The 23,154-nt window shown below is 49.5% G+C and overlaps 1 protein-coding gene across 1 annotated transcript in view; it reads right to left on the reverse strand.

Moving 5' to 3' along the window:
• The window catches only part of SLC37A3 (solute carrier family 37 member 3), a 197,322-nt gene extending 174,714 nt beyond the window's left edge, over positions 1–22,608 (reverse strand). Inside the window, exon 1 of the mRNA XM_078668180.1 lies at positions 22,473–22,608. The gene's annotated coding sequence lies outside the window, so the exon portion shown is untranslated. The remainder of the gene's footprint in view (positions 1–22,472) is intronic.
• Positions 22,609–23,154: the final 546 nt, after the last annotated feature.

A 23,154-nucleotide genomic window follows, 5' to 3' on the forward strand; every position in this document is an offset into this window, starting at 1 on the left:
CAATGAGGAATATAGCTATGGGCAGTAGCACCGGCACAATCAGGCACTAATTAATTTACCAAGCAATGCGAGCAATGCAATGATAGTGATGAGCAATAGAGCGCTACGATAATAATCAGGCACAAATACTTTTAAAGGCAATGCGAGCAATGCAATGATGGTGATGAGCAATAGAGCGCTACGATAATAATCAGGCACAAATAGTTTTTAAAGCAATGCGAGCAATGCGATGATGGTGATGAGCAATAGAGCACTACGATAATAATCAGGCACAAATAGTTTTAAAAGCAATGCGGCAGTGAGCAGTATAGCGCTACGATACCCAAGTGGCTAGGGAGCGCGAGGAGCGACCGCTTCTGAACGAGTCAGGACGGTCACCTCCATGGCAGAACCCAGAGCGTCCGCCTCCCACCCTTCCGATCCGAAGCCACCGACATCATATGCTCGTACCCCAGGGCTTATCCCTCAGCCCGACGCTGTTCAACGTCTACATGGCCGCCCTCGCACAAGTGGCCCGCCAGCACGACTTCAAAATCATCTCCTACGCCGTCGACACCCAACTCATCCTCTCCCTCACCAAGGATTCGCACACAACCAAAACCAACCTCAACGAGGGAATGAAGGCTGTTGCAGAATGGATGAGGAGCAGCCGACTGAAACTGAATTCCGATACAACAGAGGCCCTCATCCTCGGACCGACCCCCTCAGCCTGGGACGACTCCTGGTGGCCGACCATGCTGTGAACAGCACCAACACCCACTGACTACACAAGCAACCTCGGAATCATCCTCGACTCCTCCCTCTCCATGTCGAAGAAGGTCAACGCCGTCTCCTCATCCTGCTACAACACCCTCCGCATGCTCTGCAGGATCTACAAATGGATCCTGACCGAAACGAGAAGAACGGTAACACAGGCCCTGGTCAGCAGTAGGCGGGACTACGGCAACGCACTCTACGCAGGAATCCCGGCCAAACACCTGCAACAACTACAACGCATCCAAAACGCCTCCGCCCGACTGATCCTCAACTTCCCTCGCCGCAGCCACATCACTTCCCACCTGAGAGACCTACACTGGCTCCCCGTCGTCAAGAGGATCACCTTCAAGCTCCTCACCCACGCACACAAGGCACTCCATAACGCCGGACCAGCCTACCTAAACAGCAGACTCAACTTCTACACCCCTACCTGCCAGCTCCGATCCGCCAGCCCCGCATCCAATGAACGACCTCCAGCGGCAGATCCTTCTCCTTCCTCGCGGCAAAGACCTAGAGCACCCTCCCTACCCACCTCCGGCAGACACAAGACCTGCTCACCTTCAGAAGACTCCTCAAGACCTGGCTCTTCGAACAGTAGCAGAACCCCCCCTCCTCCCCTCAGCACCTTGAGACCCTCACAGGTAAGTATTGATTGATTACTTACCACTACCTTCAGCCCCAGTATGTAGACCTGCTGAAACATAGCAACAGAAGGGAATTGCTAGTATTCAAACCCTACTATGGTACGAGCCCTGGCATAATTAGAGAGGCTATACCAGAACTCTTGTATAATTAGATTGCTGCTGTAATTTGTCACGTATTACATGACACAAAAGGGGAAGTGGATTTTGTTACAGGACAAGTAGGTTTATGAAGCAACCTGCCCCATGGACAAGTAGATATTTTATTAAATTCCACACCCCTGTAGCTAACAGCACGTGAGGTGGTGGGGACTAGGGAAGCAGTGCCTATGATAGCAAATTCGAAACTACAAGTCACAGAATTCAAAAGTGCTAGGCCTAAAAGCTGGGACTGGCTAAAGCGGACACACATGGGAGGCTTCTGCCATTTGTCGGTCTACTTTTGGAACAACTGCCTGGAAATATATTAATTCCAATCACCAAGAGAAAATATTAATTTGTGCTGTGCACAATGTACTACATGTTATCGTTCAGAAAATTGACAAACAAACTTTGGGTTTGCATTTTGCCATTTTGCTTCCTCTTTTATAAAACGTGTGGCGGCCTATACCAGAATGCAAAGTGAAACACAGGACTTGTTGAGGGGCAGCTCATACCCCTGCTGCCCAACACCCTCATTCTCGCAGGGGTTTCACGCGCCTTCCTGCTCCTGGTAGGGCTGGCTGGGTGGAAACTCACATGATACAATATTGAACAGTGTTGCTTTGAATAGACACGCGATAGGCCAGATACCTGGCAGCCAGAGAGGATGCCTGCCTAATGGCATCAGCTTCGGCATAGGAATGCAGTCAAGCATTTGCTACACTGGTCTATAAGAAAACGAGATGGAATGCAGAGCGGCCGGTAGGGCTGGGCCAGAGAGTCCAGTCAAGGTGCCTCTGAGAACAGTTAGGCATGTCAGGGCAGTGGATGGGCGTAGGGTCACCAAAATGCCAGCAGGCACCCGGTCCCACATGACACCATAGATTTGACCCACTGCTCCATCCGTAGCCCAAAAAACACTTCAACTGACTGCTGAAAAGTTAGAAGACGTGCAAGGAAGGAGCAGGGTAAAGTACAAGTTGGGGTCACTGCTGCTGCTTTCATGACCCCGAGACAAGATGCATCAGAGGAAGTGAAGGTTAAGCGCAAAACAAAAAACTTGATTAATTTATTCAGGTGCCATCCATGGACCAGTCCCACTTAAAGATGAGACGGGCTGAGGTAGAGTCAGTTGCAATCTAGTCAGTCCCTCTGAAGATAAGTAAGCAGTAGAGATGGGGCAGACAGGCACACGTCAGAGAATTACATCTGATCAGGGAGGTAACTCAAGCCCATGCAGCACAGAGGGGCCTGACCCTTGGGGGGGCGGCTATTCAGCCAAAGGCCAGGGAATACAGGGTGCCCATAATCAGCTCCTGCGCGGTGGGTAATTTTGTGCTGCGCTATTGCATCTGGAAGACTGGTAGGGCGGATACATGCAAGCAGCCGTTCAGGCAAAAAACCTTCAGGCAGGTATCTCTGAAAGATTCTGGGGCGGTGGGGTGAGGGGGGGGGGGAAATAGGGGAGATTGGGGCATATTCAATCTCATACCAGGCTCTGTGTGGCCCTTTCCCATGCCGGGCCAGATTTAGAGTTGCATGGTGACGGTGGAGGAAGCACCGTTTGTGACGTCAACTTCATGATGAGTATTTTCTCTAGACATCAGAGCGTCTTTCATTACCACCCATGCCTAAATCAGGTCCCTGGTCTTAGAATGTCCCTGTGCCCCTCTAGCCCTCCACTGTCGCATCGTGTGCCCTCGGCAGCGGCCTGGTATCTCCGCCGCCAGCTCTCCCGCAACAAGCCAAACCCAGAGCTTCGCAGGAAGCTGCGGCGGCCCAGACGGCTCGATTATAATATCTGCTTGCCCGGTTTGAGTATTATAATTAAAAATAACCACTGCCTGCGCGCAGAGGGCTGCCTTTATTCTGAGCCGTCGCTTTGTGTGGCGCATTCTTCTCAGAGGAGAGGTCCTAATCTGGGCTCAGGCAGGAATGACAGAAAATAAGTTTGCTCATCCTGTCAGATAACAAGTCTGAGGGCGCTGCTCGTGTGAAACAGGGATAGGGTTACCAAGCGACTACGTCACCGCGTAAGCGGCCTGTCAGGCCCAGATCTGCAGTTCTATCACCCCCACAATTGCAATGCAGGTCCATCATTTTCGAAGCACTGTAACAACAACTCCCAGAATGCAATAGCTGTGTATATGAACGTTCAGACCTACAACTTATCTTCAGCGGAATCAATCATTCAGACTCTTAACCCAGTGTTAGAGGAGGCGCTGTACTGGCCTTTCCAAAGGCACACAACAGTAAAGTGAACGGCCTCTCGGTGCTCTGAACAACAAGTGTTCCAACTTCACAATGATAGAACTAGGAAGAATGAACGCCTCAGCTGGGTCTGCTGGGATTCGAGCACGTGACCAGTGAGTTAGAAACACAGGTTTCTGCAGCATGTGCGCAGCCCACTAAGCTATCTTTATGGTGTGTGCTCCCAGGGAACCCCTGTTTAAGCAATTCTCCATGGCCAGCTACTCCAGAAGCGCCTTTTATTAGGTCGAGCCGAGCGCAGCGCGCATGCGCTGCACTTGGAAAGCGACTTCCTGTAATCACTCTGCACTTTTCACTCGCTCGTGCATGTGAAACGGTCTAGGGCTTGCGGCTAGGAGCAGAGGCGCGCAGTGTGCCTTCTGTTTTGTGTCAGATTTCACAAGCGCGCGCACCACTCGCTGGCTTTTTTAGGTCTCGCCTATGCAGCGTGCATGCGTTGCATAGGAGGGCCTTTAGCGCTTATGGTGACACTACTAATTGGACTCATTTGGTTATGAAGAAACAAACAAAAAAAGTGCAGCATGTATATCGACACTTCATTGTCTAAATACGAGCAATCATGTCAGTGGCATAGAAATAATCACATAAACTAAAGATATTTGTAAGCAAACCTGGCGCTATTCATTCCATCTCAGTGATTACATGAGCACCAATTAAAAGATCATGTACTTCTTTCCTGTTTTTATGGCACCAGGAGTTTACGTAATTTTCCTGGAATTACAGGATGTTTAGCCAAAGACAAGACTGGAACCTGGTTCTTCAGTTCCAGAGTCGGCAGCTCTGGTTTTTAATGGCACCAGGAGTTTACGTAATTTTCCTTGAATTACAGGATGTTGAGCCAAAGACAAGACTCGAACCTGGGTCTTCAGTTCCAGAGTCGGCAGCTCTGGCTATTAGGCCACATAGATAACCCTGATGACACATTCCAGATACTCATAGCACACACACATTGTAGCCATCCTCTATAGGCACGCTTTAAGGAGTTTGGGCAATTCAGTTTGGGAGACAATTAAGTTTTCCTTGGTTGACAATCTTGAGCCTTACAGGACGTCCAATGAAACCAGATTCAGCGTTTTCAGTTCTCTTTATACCACCTGTAACTTTTTTTTTTTACTGATAAAATTGTTGCAGCTCAAGTTTGGGGAAAACGGACTGGTGTTTCAAGACCATTTTCTATTTCCTTCTGATTGCCACTGCACAGTTTTCTCTCTTCAGTCTCCTACGGGCGAGGGCATCCATCATTATGCCATCCAAGGTAATTGTTGGTTTTTTGGACACTTGAAGCCTGATGGCATGTTTCAAAAGCAATTGCCCAGATTCTGAGGGAGCTCAATTGGTCCCAGAAAATATTTTCATCTCTGCAAGTGACTCAGCTGAGATCACGGAGGGAACACCAGAAGAAAATGTGCTTCCCTCCTCAAATTGTAAGAGGATTGATGTTTGCGTCCAACTTTAATACTCCTCTACACATTCCATTCAACTAAGCAGATCATTCAGCGTGATAGGTTTCCTGTAATACAACCTTCGATGAGAATTCTGCCTGTAAGTCTTCTGTCTAGGCCTGTGCTCCATAGTGTGCAAGTTAAACCATCCAGTTTCGGTGTCATTGCCTACACAGCCACCTAAGTGATTTTTGTGTAAGCCACAGATCCTTATACAGTGCATTACTTAAGCACCAAAGGGGAGCTTGGCGATGGGTGAAATGGGTTGGGTATGTAAAGGAATATGAGATTACCCATGATTTAAGTAACAATCACTGTATAAATGTATTGGAAAAATAAGCATAATATTTAAACAAAGCACACAGGTATGAAAGTGTTCAGGTTGTATGATCTTGGGGTACCTTTCAGACTATAGAATACCATCTGGGGCTCAAGCCTTTGTTTGTTTGTTATTAAAAGTGTACCAATAAATCAGTGTAAGTGACAGTTTGAGGTTTTTCTGTAGGGAAGTCCTCTACTCGGATGGATAGCTGGGGATGAAAGCCACCAGAATGCAAGTTGTCAATGTAGTCATTGGGTATATGCAGATGAGTGACTTCCAGGCATGCCCATTGCAAGTGGTTGGTATGAAGTCATGTTACGGTCAGCTTACATGTCTTTAGTATGGCCATTAATCTTTGCAGTAGTGTTGTCATCGAAGATGTAATTGGGCACGTTATATGATCTAATCTACGTTTGCAACTTAATCGGTGGGTCATGGCTAGCTTTATGGATTCTTTAGCTAAGAATAACAGTCTTTTTTTGTTGTTGTATATGTTTCATTAACATAACCTTGCTTTCACAGCTTTCGTTCAGAAAATCAGTTTTTTGTTAACACTTTGGCAATGACTTATGAGTAAATCAAAACATACGCTTACATATTGTTACTATTATTATTATTATTATTTATTTGTTGGTTATTTTTAGGTTTCCCGTAAAAGACAGCTTTTGGATGTCTGTGAAAGACCTCATGTGGACTGTATCAAAAAACGTAGTGGTCTTCAAGCCTGCCCACAGCATACCTTTGATTGTCTTTGTTACTCATTTGTTTACTTCTCAATCGACTGCTTTCATTCCTTTTCCTGCGTTTCTCCCTCCTCAGAACACAGCCCCCTTTACCATCCGTTCGTTCGGATGCCTTTTATTCTTCCACTGCTCATATTCAGGGAAGTCCTTTTTAGGTCTCGCGACCTGTCAATGCGCATGCGCATTGAGCGGCACGAGACTATAGGGGCTTAAACAGACTTTAACTAACTGGCGATTTGATGCTGTGCCCGTGCGCTTTTAGGTCAATGCGCAAGCGCATTGACCTAAAATGCGCGTGCACAGCATCAAATCGCCAGCCATCTGTTCCCCTGCAGCTCTTCCCGCTCCGCCCCACAAGCTTCCCCCAGCGTGCGCTCTGGCTCAGCTGAGCCGCACTCCTCCCACACCTTTGAAGTGAAGCTTCACTTCAAAGGCCTCTGCTGCTTCACACTATATCCAGGCGTGTCGCATTTCTCCTCCCCCCTCCCCACAGCAATGCCGGACGTACTTTCACTTTGACGGCCGCAGGCCGTCTCTCGTGTTTCTCCTCCCCCCTCCCAGTGTTTTAACTGGTTTTGTTTATCAGGTCACCACAGAGCTTCAAAGGGAGTGCTCTCACTTTCCGGATTGGTGTTGAGCCCTCCCCCACCCTCCAAGCATGAATGCAAGGTTTCCCTCAACCCACTCTTTCCCCGTGCATAGAGTGAGCAACCATCCACGTCCTTATCTGGAAGAGGTGGAACATTTAGAACCTTTTCTACGGCATTACTGACCGGCTTGCAACAGGCACTCATTAAGTTGGACAGGAAACTTTGTAAACAAACTTTTTTCGATTAATATTTCCTTTCTTGCTAAAGTACCCGGAGCACAGTTTTTATTTTGCTATCTAGCACTCGATATTAGTGCATTTGAAGGCTGTTGTATCTCTTCCTCTGCGCTGCGATCTTTCCAGTCGTTCCTGGCCCCTCCCTATTCCCTCCCCCCATTAAATTTTTTCCTGTCTCTTCATTTCTTACCCGTCCACCAACCCCTCCCGTCTTAGTGCCTTGCTAGGATTTTCGACTGCCGATTCTGCTGTAAAACTACTCTGTTTTGCCCGGACTGTGTTGATGCTGCTGCACGAGTTGTTTCTAACCTTGAATCAACATTAATTGCAGGGGTTATATGCAAGGGTATTGGCATAGCAAATAGGTCTCGCGTTTGGGACCTTATAAGTATTTAGTTATTCAGCACAATATTCTTGGTGCAATGGCCAAACACTTATAAGGTCCCAAAAGCGATACCTATTGGCTATGCCAATGCTGGTTTTCTTTAAATACTTCATAAGAGTGCATTTGGTTTTATAACTTGCTCCCTTGCGTGCTCCTAGTTCCATATACAATTGCCCACTGCATGCTCCGTGCTGCTTCCTCATGCCTCCCCATTGCATTCTGCACACCTTCCCTGTGTTTTATTTTTTAAATTGTTTATACATTTTTAATGTATTTATATATAGCCTCCCCTGGGCCAAGCCATGAACACTGTTGTTGCCCCACCCCTTGAGGCTCTTTAAATGTGGATTACAAGTGTAATCGTCATGGGTTGAAACTATGTATTTGGTTTACACTAATTAAAAGCCATTCGTACATTTCCTTTGCACCAAGTTAAGTTGTATTTTCCTGTGGTATCTATTAAAAGGAAAGCAGTAAACTTTACTTATTCCAAGTACATATGCCTGCTGGGAAAGACTTGAAATTTTCCATTAAAATTAGAAACTATGGGTATTTTCTTTCCCACCCCCTATGTTAATTTCAAGGATATGGCTCCCATATTAAGGGGGCAGTATTTCTTTTTATTATAATAAAATCTTGTCAAGACCCTGCTGTATTTGTCAGTGTGTTTGTTTTCGGGGGTAGGATCTCGACGTGCCCGCCCTCCTTTTATGTGGTTGAAGCGATGCTCATCCGCCCCCACTTAGTCCCCTGATGTACTTTTGTTATAGGACATAAGCTTTGAGACCTGATATCCTGCAGTAGTTTAGATCTACATTTCTCACAAACACTTTGAAATACATGCCCTGCTTGTGAAAAACGCCTTTAATCCAGGTGCAGATTAATGTATAGCACAGAACGTGAAGACACAGTTGACAAGGGGACGTTATCTGCCTTGATTTGAACGCTGCAGTGCGTGAAGACATTGAGAGCAGTAGTAGTAGTAGCTGGGGCCCAGAATAGTATCCTGTAAATTGTGGAACTTGATCAATGTCTAACAGCCATTGACTCATTTTCTTTAATATGCTCTGTTCACATTCTGTCTAGTCTCTGGATGACCACTGATGCAATGTAAAGCACGTTGAGAGGTTCTTCACCGTTATTTGGGCAATATTTATTTTTCCGTTTTAGACACTGCCTCTCCAAGATGTATAAAGATGAATAAAGTGCATATAATTAAAGCCATGATGTAATGCACTTATTCATAACGGTAGTTCTCCTTGGTGGTAGACACTTGTCAAACCAGTAAATCACTGCAGACTGCATCGTGCGCACTGTAATGGCAATCTTCCATAAATAGGCACAGGTTTGTAAACAACTAAAACCGAACATCAGCAACACATCTTTTTACATGACTGAGCACGCAGAGTTAGTATCTGGTTTAACATTTGGTTATTTTTTTTTATATATATATTTTTATTATTTGAAGAAAAACAAGAGTGTGAGTACACAGATCGGGTACCGTACAACAGAGCACATTGCGGAGGTAAACAGGCAAATAGACTAAAGGAGTACATATCAATTAAACGATGACTGAGACGTCGACACTAGTAAATACGTAGCAGGAGTAAGGACATAACAATCCACAACCCGGCTAGGCCGAAACCTTCAGGGCCCGTCCACCCGCAAAATCAGGATAATTATAGCCAGAACACATGACACCCGAATATGAGAAACAGAGCAGCTCAGGATAATCCACCCACATCTCGTACAAGAAAGAAAGGAAAGAAGAAAAGGCCATAGAAACAAAATAAAGACAAAAAAAAACATGCCCCCACCCTTCAGATGGCTACAGCCCAACCCACTAGCAGCGTGCCTGTCGCCCCAGCTAACTAAGCCCTAAAAGAAGGAAGAAACGGAGGAGGGCATCGTCTATCATATCCCCGGCCCCCCTCCCCACGCCCGACCCAAGAATCCCCTGAAGTAAATCAAAAAACGTAGTAAGCTGCAAATTCGTAGTGTAACAGGGGAAACTTCAAATACCGCCCTGCCTTCCATAGATAGTACCATCGCAAACCCCGTGTCCAGCGAGACTCGATGTGAAACTCAGTCTCTCAATCTCAACCTTGTCCCCTTCGAGCAGACACACGAACCCCTTCCGGACGAACAGCCGCTTCAGCTGGATAGCCAAAACATAAAAAGATCGGACAGAGTAAAAACCAGGATGTAGCACAGGGTGGAGAGTGCCGATAACTCCACCGGGGTCCGAGACTCCCCTAACCCTCATGGATGCACAGCGTTGTTGCGGCCTCCATCTTGGCGGCCTAGACACATCGGGGAGTAACGCAGGCCCAGGCCGACAACAGTTCCCAGCGTTGGGTTTCGGAAGGGGAGCAGCAGGTAGTCCATCCATAATCAGGAGTAGTCGTAGGCTACACGATCCAGTCACCACTTCGTGTTCTCTCCGTTCACACACAACACCGTTCAAAGGCTCCGACACCTCCCACAGCACAGGGTCTGGATCCCCGTTGAAGTGGCCATCAAGGGCATCTCGAGTAATTCCGCTTCCCGCAGTGGAACAGGGTCCGGTCAATTCCAGTCAAGCAAGTTTTCATCTTGCGTAGGTGTGCATCAATACACTCATGAAATTACCCTATGGCCGCCAACACAGTTAGTAGTGACGGGACACTACCGGTTCCTTCCACAACACTGCATTCGGTCTCAATCATAGTGTCGGCTCCGGAGAGCCCGGTCCCCCGGAGGGGAAAACAAGTGGATGCGGAACGGAAGACTGCAGAGGGGGACACTCCGTTGGCGACAATGATAGTCCGGACGCAGCTACCGCAGGCGGAGAACCCCAGCGAGCACCGGCCGCTCCCAAAACCGGCCCACCGGGCCAGGAACCCCAGTCCGTTGCTGCAATTATGTGTCGTCACCCCTCTTTCAATGTATACCAAGCACTCTAATCGCCGTCCGTAGTGGGTCAAAAGAAAACTTGCCACCTCAGCTGACCGGACCCTGTCACACAACCACAGCCGATGTTGTTCAACTTCAGCCCGGCTGGGCCAGTACTCGAGACCCCGGCTTTCAAGCTGGTGTAGGCCGCAAAGTGCCACACGACGTATCTTTTTCCACCGGAGTGGCAGAAATCTCAGGATTGCACCATTTCGATCCAGACCAGTTCAGACACAAGAAGGCAGGGCGTAAATTCAGGATTTATGACAGGATCTACTGGCAGGAGACGGAGGTCGGCGGAGCCGGGAACTCACGCGGCCATCTTGGTTGCTATCGTAGCTCCTCCTCGTATTTGGTTATTTTAAATACGTTTTTCTTTCAAATGACTTTGAAATATAAATAACTCTTGAAGCTGCTAGTGCATTTCGTCCGCTTCCCACGAAATGGTCCACACTAGTGTAATACTTTGAAAGTAGGGGTTTATTTAAAGTGTAGCATGTGTCTAGTATTTTAAAAACTAAATATAAAAATGAATCATCACGATTGTTGGTGTTTATAACTTGGAAGCTTACTTGAAGTAATGCGCCAGTAATACTTCCTACATTGAATTCCCTGCTAGGTACTTATGCTTTGAAGTCCACGTCCACTGCCTTTGCTTCCCACACTTTGTATCCGCATCTCAGTGTGCATTAGAATATATAAATGGGTGCTTGTCCCACCCCCGTTCTAAACCGGTTTTATGTACTTTGTTTAATTCTTCGTGGTGGATACGCCAGTTTGGCCTTTCTCTGACCCTCATACATCGGAAACAAGATGTCGCAGTAAACCAAATGTGAGAACCAAATCCAAGAAGAACAAGCATTGAAAATGCAATTGTTCTCGCCATTGATTAAGTTAAAGCCATTTGCTTTACTAATGGTATTGTATAGCAAAGCAAATGGCTTTAACTTAATGAAAGTTGAAACCTATTGCATTTTTAATGGTTGTTTTTTCTTGTTTTCGTTTCACTTCCGAGCAGCCGCACTTGTTCATAGAGCATCCCATCTGCCAATTTGTTTTTATAGACAGGTCCTTTTAAACACAATGGCGGTCAGGCTGTCTCCCTGTCTGCAGTGTCGACGGCATACTGGCCAGAGTGCTCATGGGGCGACGCAGCGCTCTGACACTGCACGCCCTTTGAGCCTCAGAGCCCGGCACGCGCTGGGATTCTATGCTTTGGGGGCGGGAGTTCACCTCTGCTTTCCAAAACAATGACGCTACAATACCGACAGCACCGCGGGCGCGTCCTCAGGTCTCCGCGCTCCAAATATATGTTTTACAAGGCTCTCATTTTCTCTCAACAGAAACTGTTTCACTCCAAAATAAACACATTGTGGCTGCGTTTCAGTTTTCACAGAGAAGGTAGGTGTTCGCATGACACACTAGCATTAGCCTTGAAACCATGCCCTGTATTCCCTACTCTGCCTCGCTCCAGCTCCCTTGATCCCTGACTCAGTGCCTGTGTATGCCTTTTTGTTTACATATCAAACAATATTTCCAGTGTGTGTCAGCAATGAGCCCGTGCTCTAAAGGGCGCAACCCTGGGAAGTTGTGTTCTGAAGCGGCAGTGATGCAGACACGCATCTGTCACTTGTTCGGTTCTGCAGGTGGGTTGCTTGGGTCGGCAGTGTCAGGTTGATGCTAGAATATCTTAGGCGACAGCTTCCGAAAATAGAAGACATGTAGGCAACCACACAGCTTATCAGTCAGCTTATCAGCATCCCTCGCGCTGTGCTGCACACAGCTCTCACTATACCGAACACCCGCAAAGCAGGCATCATTGTACCGCTTGCTCGGCCGTCTACACCTCCTTGGGTTGATGGGACTCTAGCTACTCTGTTTTAAGGAGCCAACATCACCCTAGCACTCCGGTGGATTTTTAAGAATAAAAGGCTGGGCTGCACATAACAGACCGTGTAGGAGTAGCCCTCTGCATCGAATCCTATGGCCGCACTGAGTGAGCATTAACATGATACTTTTTCAGCTAAGACACAGGATAAAGTGCTGTTTCATCATTAGGACCCAGAGGCGACAACCCTGGGGATTATATGGTTATACTCATAACAGGGCCAGCCCTGTGGCATTATATTTGTCGTGATGCGAGAAGGTTTCCTAAAATATTTCTTCTTCCTTTCGTAGTTGCTCACTTTTCACCTCACTTTAAGTGTTCTACAGAACCAAAGAGAGTGTGTTTTTTTTATAAAGCTGAATTCCCTTGCCATCCTGCGAGAAAGAGAAAGAGAAAGAGAGAGAGAGAGAGAGAGAGAGAGAGAGTGTGTGAGTGTGCGCTAGCGTGTCTGCTTTGTTTCAGGATATTCCACCTTTTATGAACTTTACAAAGAAACTGCATGTGCCTATGTGTGTTATTGAGGAGATGCAAGTCCTTGCCACTGAGTCGACAGTTTTGTCACACTGCCTCTGTTCAACGTTTCTGCGGGATCCCCTGTTTCTCCCAGAAGTGATCACACTCTACAGGTCCTTTGGGTGTGTTCCATGTTGTTTTACCGTCCACCAGAGGAGCGCAGCTCTACTCGTCAAGGGTAAACAGAAAGTATACCCCCACATGTTGTGAAGGTGAGCTACTGCACCTCATGCGAATCTGGGGACGTTGACCATTGGTTGGTGTTGGATTATTTACATTGGGGCACAATATATTTTTACCTGTATGCCTCGGCATGCTCTACTCACCCATCAAGTAAAATCCATGTAGTCTTTTAGGTCAAGCCTCAACGAATATAAAATACTCAAGTGCCAACACTTTTAAGGTCCAAAAGGCGAGACCTATGTGCTATGACAATTCTTGTTTATTTTGCAAGAGTGCAAAGCATGCAACTATCTTTCTTTCTTAGCTACTTTCTATCTCACTCATTGAGGCTCATCCGTCACATTGCTGTGTGAGGGTGGGAATTCTTGCACAGTCCCTGCCTATGCGATATCCGTCGGCTGATCCCTAGGACACGAAGTATTGATGTATGTAGTGTGCGCTGGTTTCTTCCAGATCCGGCACCCTAGGCAGCATCTGTGCTTTCAACACCAGAGCTGGGTTCAGAGGCAGGCACAGCTCGCAGCCCTCGGCACGTTTGCAGCACTAAAATGCAGCAATAAAATAACCCCTCGGTTTGAGGAATAAACGGTGTCGATCCTCTGAACCCCCCTCCCCCCACGCTGAGCCGGTCCCGGTTTTAAGAATGCAAATGTTTGCTAGGGGTTTAGACGTTATGGTACAGAATGTAGGTTGGGTCCATCGGTCTCACAGCGACAATAAAGGGGTACGGTTACCTCACAAACGGCCCTGGAAGAATAAACGTTAAAGCGACCTCGTCTCTCTTCCCCATAGGCGCTGTTTGTAGATTACTACCGGCAAGTGCAAAACCCTACTTCGCTATTTTACCACACTGGAACAGAAAAATGTGTGCTCCAGGTCTCCTTCTAGCAGGCCTGCTGAGAGCGCCAGTACGGTTTGACTGAGTATGCATGAACCCACCTGGGAAGCGTGAGTATAGTTCGACTGAGTATGCATGAGAAGCACGAGTATGGTTCGACTAAGTATGCATGAACCCAGCTGAGAAGCGCCAGTACGGTTCGACTGAATATGCATGAACCCAGCTGAGAAGCGCCAGTACAGTTCGACTGAGTATCCAATGGGTACCATGTGGTGTATTTTTTTTTAACACAAGCCTGGCTGAGTCCTGGAAAATCCAAGAAGCAGGGGAAGCAAAATAAATGTATTAGACTAGCTGTCTGTCACCCGAAGGTGGTACCACGAACCCTATTGTACGCAAGGAAATGGCCCAGGACAGCCGTAAGGGGCAGCAGTGCGCCTCACTCGCATCTAGGCACCTGTGCCACTGCACTGGCCATGTCATGCCAGCAGGCTGGGACCCACGTGGGAAGGTGAAGCGAAGGATGTGAGGGTTTGGTCAGACTGTTTCAGATCTATCCGTAAAAAAATTATTCACGGAATTTGCGGGGTCGCGACAATGTCACCCTTACTATATGAAATGGGTTCATACCGATAAAAGCATGTTCACCCTGTAACCTTACGTCCACTTACATATTAATAGTGGTGTAGTGCGATAAGCAAATTACACCCTTGAGGTGTCCTCTAGTGCCATGAAGTTGTTGGACTTGGCCCTTTTTGCAGGGTCATCCCTAAACTTTTTGCCTTTCTCCCTGCCTTATTTCTGACATGGTGTTGGTGTTTTTAGGCCTCTGTGCACTTTAGCACTGCTGTCCAGTGTAAAGTGCGTGCGCTCTCTTTGTACATTGGGTAAGATTGGCCAGCACTCCTATAGGAATGCATTGGGGATTCCCTGATCAGTGTGTCAGGGGTAATTCTTAACAGGGGAGGAGCAGAGTGGTCAAGTATAGTATTTTTGGAATTGTAATAAATGCTGCGCAATGGTGTGCGCAGATTTATTATGACTATTTGTGAAATACCACTTTTAGAAGTTGGCATTTCTGTGTGCTATGTGTCTGCCTTCCTGATGTGAATTGCATGTCTGGGAGGTGTGTTTGTGGCTCCAGGTGGGGAAGGGTGAATCAGCACTAGGCTGAATGGGACATCTGCATTGGAAGTAGTAGTAGGAGTAATCCCCTGACCCTGAATAGGTCTGTGCCTAGAATGGACAATGCTGGCTCCGCCCCCTGTGATGTGTCTGATCACCTAGCCCCCACCTGACAAAGGGGAAGAGGAGCTTGAAAAACAAAGTGCTCCAAATCCCCCTGAACCAGTTGCATCTGGTTCCCCCAAACCCCGCACTGCAGACAAAGGAGGGAAGTGCTATAAATGTAGGGGCTGTGACCCCATGTTTTGGTTCTATGCTGGTGTGACTTGCTGGAGGCTTGCTGCTGCTGGTGCCCAGGAGGGACTGCCAAGGGGGTTTACCTCCCAGCTAGAGGGCACTGTGTTCTGGCCTGCCTGGGCCCAGCTACACCCCCCGTGTGCTGGCCTGCCTGGGCCCAGCTATGCCCCCTGGACCCTGACGGGCCCTTGCGCCCTGGGAGGGATTTTCCCTTTGACTTTCCAGAACTTTGGGAGACTTTTTGAACCTTTAGCACCTCGTGAGCGCTGTGCTTCATTTCTTTATTTGCCCCATGAAGGAGGAGAGTGTGGGCTGTGCAGCGCTGAGCTGCTGTCTATTTAGAGGGAATCCCCGTCGTAGGGTTTCCCCATGATGCCGAGGAGAGGGTGCCACCCCGCATTATTTTCGTGCTGCGCGGGAGCCCACCCCGCATTGGAGATTGTTCGCGGGTGCCCACCAGCAGTGAGGAGAGGTGCTGCAGCTGGTCGGCGGGGCTGCTATGAGCTGAGGGAAGCCCCGCGCTGCCAGATGAGAAGACAGTCCCCAAGGAGTGAGGGCTCTCCTGAGGTATGCAGCCGTGAGGGGAGACAGAGCCCAATCCCAGCCCCAGGGAATGGGGCCTAGGCCGTTCTTTTTTTCTTTGTGTTATTGGTGCTCGAGGCACTCGGGCAGTTATGCTGGAAATTTCCTGAGCGGCCCCCGCCTGATAGGGGGCCGCTCCAACGTAGGGCATATTTGTTGCTGCTAACTCGCCCCCTCCCCCTTTCCTCCAGGTGGAGACCGGAGAGCCGCACAGGCACACTCGCTCGCTTGGGCCTCAGTGTGCAGGTTAGTGCCTGCAGACTTTCTTATCTTTAGGGGGGCCATTTGTTTCTTATTAGCATGGCATCGCCAATTAGAAACAGATGGCCCCCCTTAAAGATAAGAAAGTGCTTCAGCCATGAAGCAGACGACCCAGTCCGGATGGGCCTGACGAAAGGGAGAAAGGGCAGTGGCCAAAAGGCATCATTTCAATGGGAAGCCAGCGTTTAGCATAAACGCTGACGCGACCCAATGAAAATGATGGGCGGGGCTTCAAGTCCCCTTCTGAAATCCCTCTCTCACAATATCTCTCGCCGAGCGAGCACCACATGCGAGCTGCAACGCTAGGCGAGACCTAAAAATAGGGTCTGCACATTTTTTTTCCTATGTACTTTTTGGTTACAATCGCAGCACGGGCGCTTTAGAGCTTTGAACATCTTAAGCTAAAGCGCGGCGGGTGCCACTGTTGCTTAAAAAGTAAACAAACAAACAAGACCTAAAAACTACTCTTCCTGCAACATCCTTTCTGCCTTTATTTCAGCCAAATCTATCCCTTAATTACCCCATCTTTTTTTAGTCCCTAGCTGCTACTGGTCCAATTTACCACCACACTCCAATTACAACCTCCAACAAACAAATATTTTAAAAGGCATTACTTCACTTAAGCATCAGTTCGCTATCACTAATCCTAACTGGAAATTGGCCTACCTTGAATTTCCCCTTCCTTACCTCTAAATAGCTCCAGCATCTAACTACTGGACTTGGCTGAGCCCTTCCACACACTACCTGGCGAGTCTGAGCTGTCCGCCTTGGATGTCCGAAACATCCCTCTTCAATCCTAACCTTAAATTCCCATTCCTAAGTAATTAATCCTCTGATTGGGAACTCTGGCTCTACTGACTGTGGCTCCTAAGTCACTTATCTTTAATGACAACTCATCCCAATAGCCCGGACATCCTCAGTTTAGTTATTGCACTGCCTTTTTCAATCCTTTTTTTCCAAGACATTGCAGCAAATCCTCTCCAGTAAGAGCATGTTCAGTCACCTCTTAGCAAAGAATTACACTACCTTCATTAATTATGTAACTAGATTTGGTAATTTTTAACCCTCTGTAATGGCACGCCTAATGTAAGGCGCTCTAGAAGCTTTGGGTGACCTAATCTAGGACACCCCCGCGCCGCACGGCCACCAGCTGCTGCGTGTGCCTCCTCGCTGCCCCTGCTGCCGCCGTGTGACCACGCCCCCTGCCTCCGAGCGGCGTGGTCTCCTGCGTGATAGCGCTGTGCTCCTGTACCCCGTTTTCCTGCTGTGTGCCCCCCTGACTGCTGAGTAATATTGTGTTCAATTTCTGTTCTTTTTTGTACTTTTGTATTGTGCCTGTATTTTCGCCTGTCCCCTGTTCTCGGTCTCCTCCCTCCCCGCTCCCCGCTTCCCGCCACCCCCGCTAACCACGCCCCTTTTTTTCTGTACCCTCCCCGCTCCCGCCTCCCAGCTGCTCCGCCCTCCCTCGCACTTCGCCATATGTGGCGACCGTGCGAACGCGCCGATTGTGCGCCGAAGGCGCGCCAAAGGTAAGCCCGTCTGCGCCCGTCCGCGCCTGGACCGCGCCCAGGCCCCCACCGACTGAAGACGACCCGACTGTCCTACAACGCCACCGAACTCCTCGCACTCAACATCGTCGGAACCCCTGGATGCTACCGAGCCACCCCGAAGCGCACCCACGGACCCTTCAGCTGCCACGCCTGCAAGTTCACCTGCATCCGGACCTGCCCCGCTCCAGCACCCGCCAAGCCGAACACCAGCAGCAACCACCTCAAGTGCATCCTGCTCAACACCCGCTCCGTCCACAGACACGCCATCGAACTCTGGAACCTCCGCGACACCACAGCTCCTGACGTCGCCTTCCTCGCGGAAACCTGGATGAACGACTTCTCAGCGCCCGACATCGCCATCGCCATCCCAGAGGGATACAAGATCACCCGGAGAGATCGCGTCAACCAGACTGGAGGAGGCATCGCCATCATCCACAGGGACACAATCCACATCACGACCAACACCGACGACACCCTGAAAACAGCCGAACACCTACACTTCCAGATCCGCACCGACCCGAAGACCACCCTCAGAGGCACCCTGATCTACCGACCCCCGGGACCACGCACACAATTCAGCGAGGACATCGCCGACTTCGTCAGCCCGCATGCCCTCCCCTCCGCTGACTACATCCTCCTGGGGGACCTCAACTTCCACCTGGAGAACAACAACGACCGCAACACCACCACCCTGCTCGACAGCCTCGCCAACCTCGGACTCAAGCAGCTGGTATCCTCCCCCACCCACCTCGCAGGACACACACTCGACGCCGTCTTCTCATCCAGCAAAGACATCGCCTTCAGCCACGCCACCGGACTCCATTGGACAGACCACAGCTGCATCCACTTCACCTTCACAAGAACGACGATCCACCACCACCAGCAACCGGTTGCTCGAAGAAACTGGAACAAGATCACAGCTGACCAGCTCGCCGCTTCCCTGAGCCAGCACCCCCCCGCCAGCTCAACGAACCCCAGCCAGGCCGCCGACAACCTCACGAAGTGGATCAACTACTGCGCGGACGAACTCGCCCCACTGAGGACCCCGCCTAGCAGACCCGGCAGCAAGAAGGCCCCATGGTTCACCGACGAACTCAAGAGCTCCAAGAAGAACTGCCGAGCCCTCGAGAAAGCCTGGAGAAGAGAACCAACACCGGACAACATGACCGCCCTCAAGCTTGCCACCCAGAAGCACCACCAACTGATCCGCGCCACTAAGAAAACCGCATTCAAGGACCGGCTGGACAACAACGCACACAACTGCAAGGAACTCTTCAACATCGTCAAAGAGCTCTCCAACCCCAACGCCGGAAACAACGACATCTCCCCGTCGCAAGACCTCTGCAACTCCCTCGCCTCCTACTTCCACAACAAGATCGCGGACATACACAACAGCTTCAGCACTCAACCGACGCACGTCACAACCGAACCACCGCCCCCCACCACCACCCTCCGCGCCTGGACTCCGATCAGCACCGAAGACACCATCCGCTTGATGAACTCCATCCATTCCGGATCTCCGACCGACCCCTGCCCTCACCACGTCTTCAACAGGGCCGACGCAATCATCGCACCCCACCTGCGGGACATCATCAACACCTCCTTCGACACCGCCACCTTCCCGGAGAGCTGGAAGCACGCCGAACTCAGCGCCCTACTCAAGAAACCTACAGCGGACCCCACCGAACTCAAGAATTACCGCCCCATCTCGCTCCTCCCGTTCCCAGCCAAAGTCATCGAGAAGACCGTCAACAAGCAGCTGGCCGCCTTCCTCGAGACGAATGGATCCCTCGACCCCTCTCAGTCGGGCTTCCGAGCCAACCACAGCACCGAGACCGCCCTCATCGCCGCCACCGATGACATCCGAGCCCTGATGGACAACGGAGAAACAGCGGCCCTCATCCTCCTGGACCTCTCCGCGGCATTCGACACTGTCTGCCACCGCACCCTAGTGCAGCGCCTCAGCAACATCGGAATCCAGGAGAAGGCACTGGTTTGGATCATCTCATTCCTCAACGGAAGAACACAGAGAGTCCGTCTACCACCGTACAAGTCAGAGGCCACCGAAGTCATCTGCGGCGTCCCTCAAGGCTCCTCGCTCAGCCCAACACTCTTCAACGTCTACATGAGCCCCCTTGCGGCCATCGCACGCCAGCACAACCTCAACATCATCTCATACGCTGACGACACCCAGCTGATCCTCTCCCTGACCAACGACCCCGCCGCCGCCAGAGCCAACCTTCACGAAGGGATGAAAGACATAGCCGAGTGGATGTCGAGCAGCCGCCTGAAACTGAACTCTGACAAGACGGAAGTCCTCATCCTTGGATCATCACCCTCTGCCTGGGACAACTCCTGGTGGCCCCCTGCCCTGGGCAGCGCACCCAAACCGACAGACCACGCACGCAACCTGGGCTTCATCTTGGACTCCTCCCTCACCATGACCAGACAAGTCAACGCCGTCTCCTCGTCATGCTTCAACATCCTGCGCATGCTACGGAAGATCTTCCGGTGGATCCCCACCGAGACCAGGAAGACGGTCACCCAGGCCCTCGTCACCAGCCGACTGGACTACGGCAACGCCCTCTACGCCGGAACCACCGCCAAGCTCCAGAAGAGATTACAGCGGATCCAGAACGCCTCAGCCAGACTCATCCTCGACATCCCACGACACAGCCACATCTCCGGACATCTGAGAGACCTGCATTGGCTCCCCGTCAACAAAAGAATCACCTTCCGCCTCCTCACCCACGCACACAATGCCCTACACGATCAAGGCCCCAGCTACCTCAACAACCGCATCAACTTCTACGCTCCCAAACGACACCTCCGATCAGCCAACCACGCCCTCGCCACCGTCCCCCGCATCCGAAGAACGACAACGGGAGGGACGTCCTTCTCCTACCTGGCCGCCAAGACCTGGAACTCCCTACCGACCGACCTGCGCCTGACCCAAGACCACCTCTCCTTCAGGAAGAAGCTCAAGACCTGGCTATTCGAGCAGTAGCAACACCCCCCCCCCCTAGCGCCTTGAGACCCTCCGGGTAAGTAGTGCGCTATATAAATGCCTGTGATTGATTGATTGGGTAATTTCGTGCTATATACAAATGCAATAAATAAATACATTCAGGGGAAGATTTATGTTAACTGGCGCATCCCCAGGGATGCGCCAGTTAACATGCGCCACAGTGCGACACTGCTCCGCCACCCATGGTGCGCCGCATTTATGATGCAGCGCACCATGGTGCAAGGCAGTGAGGATGCGTGACGCATCTCTCGGCGTACGGGCGGCGCATTGCAGGAGTCATGTCGCAAGTGCGACATGACTCCTGCAATGCACAGGAGCCTCCTATTCAATGCATGTTGCGTCACCCATACGCCTGCTTCAAGCAGGCGTAAGGAATTGACGTAGAAAGTGACTGAGTGAAATCTCATAGATATCACTCAGCCACTTTTAGGAGGCGTTCCTGCGCAGGAACGCCCCCCCTGCGCAGGAACGCCTCCTTATGGCGCAGGGCTTTCCAACGTGACGCATCTCTTAGATGCGTCACGTTGTAAATAGGGCGCATTGTTTGCCCCGCCGTTGCATCACATTTAGTGACGCAATTGCGGCGAAAGGGCATCATAAATCCGCCCCTCGGTCTTTTAATTTCCCAATTTCTCAAACCTGCCTTCAATTACCTGGAGAGGTGGGCGTGCCGCTGAAAGACCGAGCCAGGCTTAAGCATGAAGCCGGGCTCTGGGCTCAGCTCGAGGTCCTGTTGGTATCACAAACCCGTAACAAGTCAAGCTTTCATGTGACTGCTGCCTGCCGACCTACGTCTACCCTCATGAACAAAGACGTAAAAACAAAACACTAACACTAGAGGTAAAAAGGTGAGACAAACGGATACTTTTTTAATGCTTAATTTGTACAAAGTGAAACTGTTAAACCACGATTAATCGCTGCTTCCCTGCTTAACCAAGCCGAGTAATCATAGGCAAAGATTTTATTTCATCGATTCGCTTTTTTCTTCAATAAAAGGACTTCCAAATATGTGAGTTCAGACTACCAGCTGTATACAAACCAATTCTGTTTGATTTAATAGAGTATAATTTACCTCCATCTATAAGAACCTGAGCCACATGAGGGGTTCACGTGATAAATGTCTTGCCTCTTTCTTCACTAATTCATTTTCGTCAGGATGGGCCAAGAATGGTTCCAAGTTCATGTTTAAAAATCAGTGTCAATAAGGACTTATCAATGCTGTTCTATAATGTGATGTATTAATGTCAAAGTTTCTTTACGCTAAAGAAGTACACTTTTTTTCAATTGTGCAGCGACTTCTTCATATTTTACATAATGTTAACTGTGTAATTTACATGGCAATCATTTTCAGGGCTCGGTTTGTGCGTCTGAATTTGATAGGCGTCCAACTTCTACGCAACCCTGTCTCTATTTACCCCTTCCTCATGAACCCATGCTCTAACTGACTCCTCCTTAACCTGGCTCCAAAATGCCCATCAAATCTAGGGCCACATATATAACCGTCAGGTTTTGCGACTTGGAAATGGCGATTTTTAGCAACTAGCAAACAAGGTTGTAAAATGGAAAATGCATTTTACCAGTGGGTACATCTGGCCTCTCGTATTTCCCACAAGAACCTTAATTTTGGATGACGCCCTGCTTGTTATCACGTGCCTCCAATCACACATTCTCCTCCAGCTATCAGTGGGTGCCCACCTAAATACCCCGCGGACGGCAGAACTGAGCACACCCCTTTGTCCTACTTACCATCCCTTACTTCCTCTCCGGCGCGTCCTCTGGTCTGGAGGAGCCATCCAAATAAAATAACATTCCCAGCCACGTAACCGGCTGACTATTTCGCATTGAGTACTTCCGGCTCAGTCACATTGCACTCTGGGAGTTGTAGTCATCAAGCGGCATTGGTAGATTCCTGGGTGGGGGCCGCTGGGCCCGGTCGACCAATGGAAAACACGACCTGCTGTTCCATTTAGCAAGAAAGACTGAGCAATCAGGCCCCCCCCCCCCCCCCCAAAAAAAACGTTAATCTACAAATCGCCCGCCGAGACCTACATCCAACATGGCCGCCTGTAAATTAACTTGTGCGGTCTAGCTTTAAAAAGTCTTCGGTGTCGCAATCCTGAGAACCCAAGCAAGAGGCTGTAAACTTGCTGTTTGGTACTGACTCAATCCGACCCGGAGTCAGGATTTGCATATGATGCTTTAACTGTGTTCGACCTTTTACCTATTTATTTATTTATTTTATTTATGCATTTTTATATAGCGCGGACTTTACCCGAAGGCGTCAGAGCGCTTCACAATAGGAACAGAAATGAAACATCATGAGAAACATTACACAAGAACAGATTACAAAAGCATACGTTACGTTACATAAGGTAATAGTGACAATTGTGAGCAAACAAAATACATGAGGTAGTAAAAATTGTGAGCA

This window comes from Lissotriton helveticus, chromosome 1_1 (genome assembly GCF_964261635.1).
Source record: "Lissotriton helveticus chromosome 1_1, aLisHel1.1, whole genome shotgun sequence".
Taxonomy (NCBI): domain Eukaryota; kingdom Metazoa; phylum Chordata; class Amphibia; order Caudata; family Salamandridae; genus Lissotriton; species Lissotriton helveticus.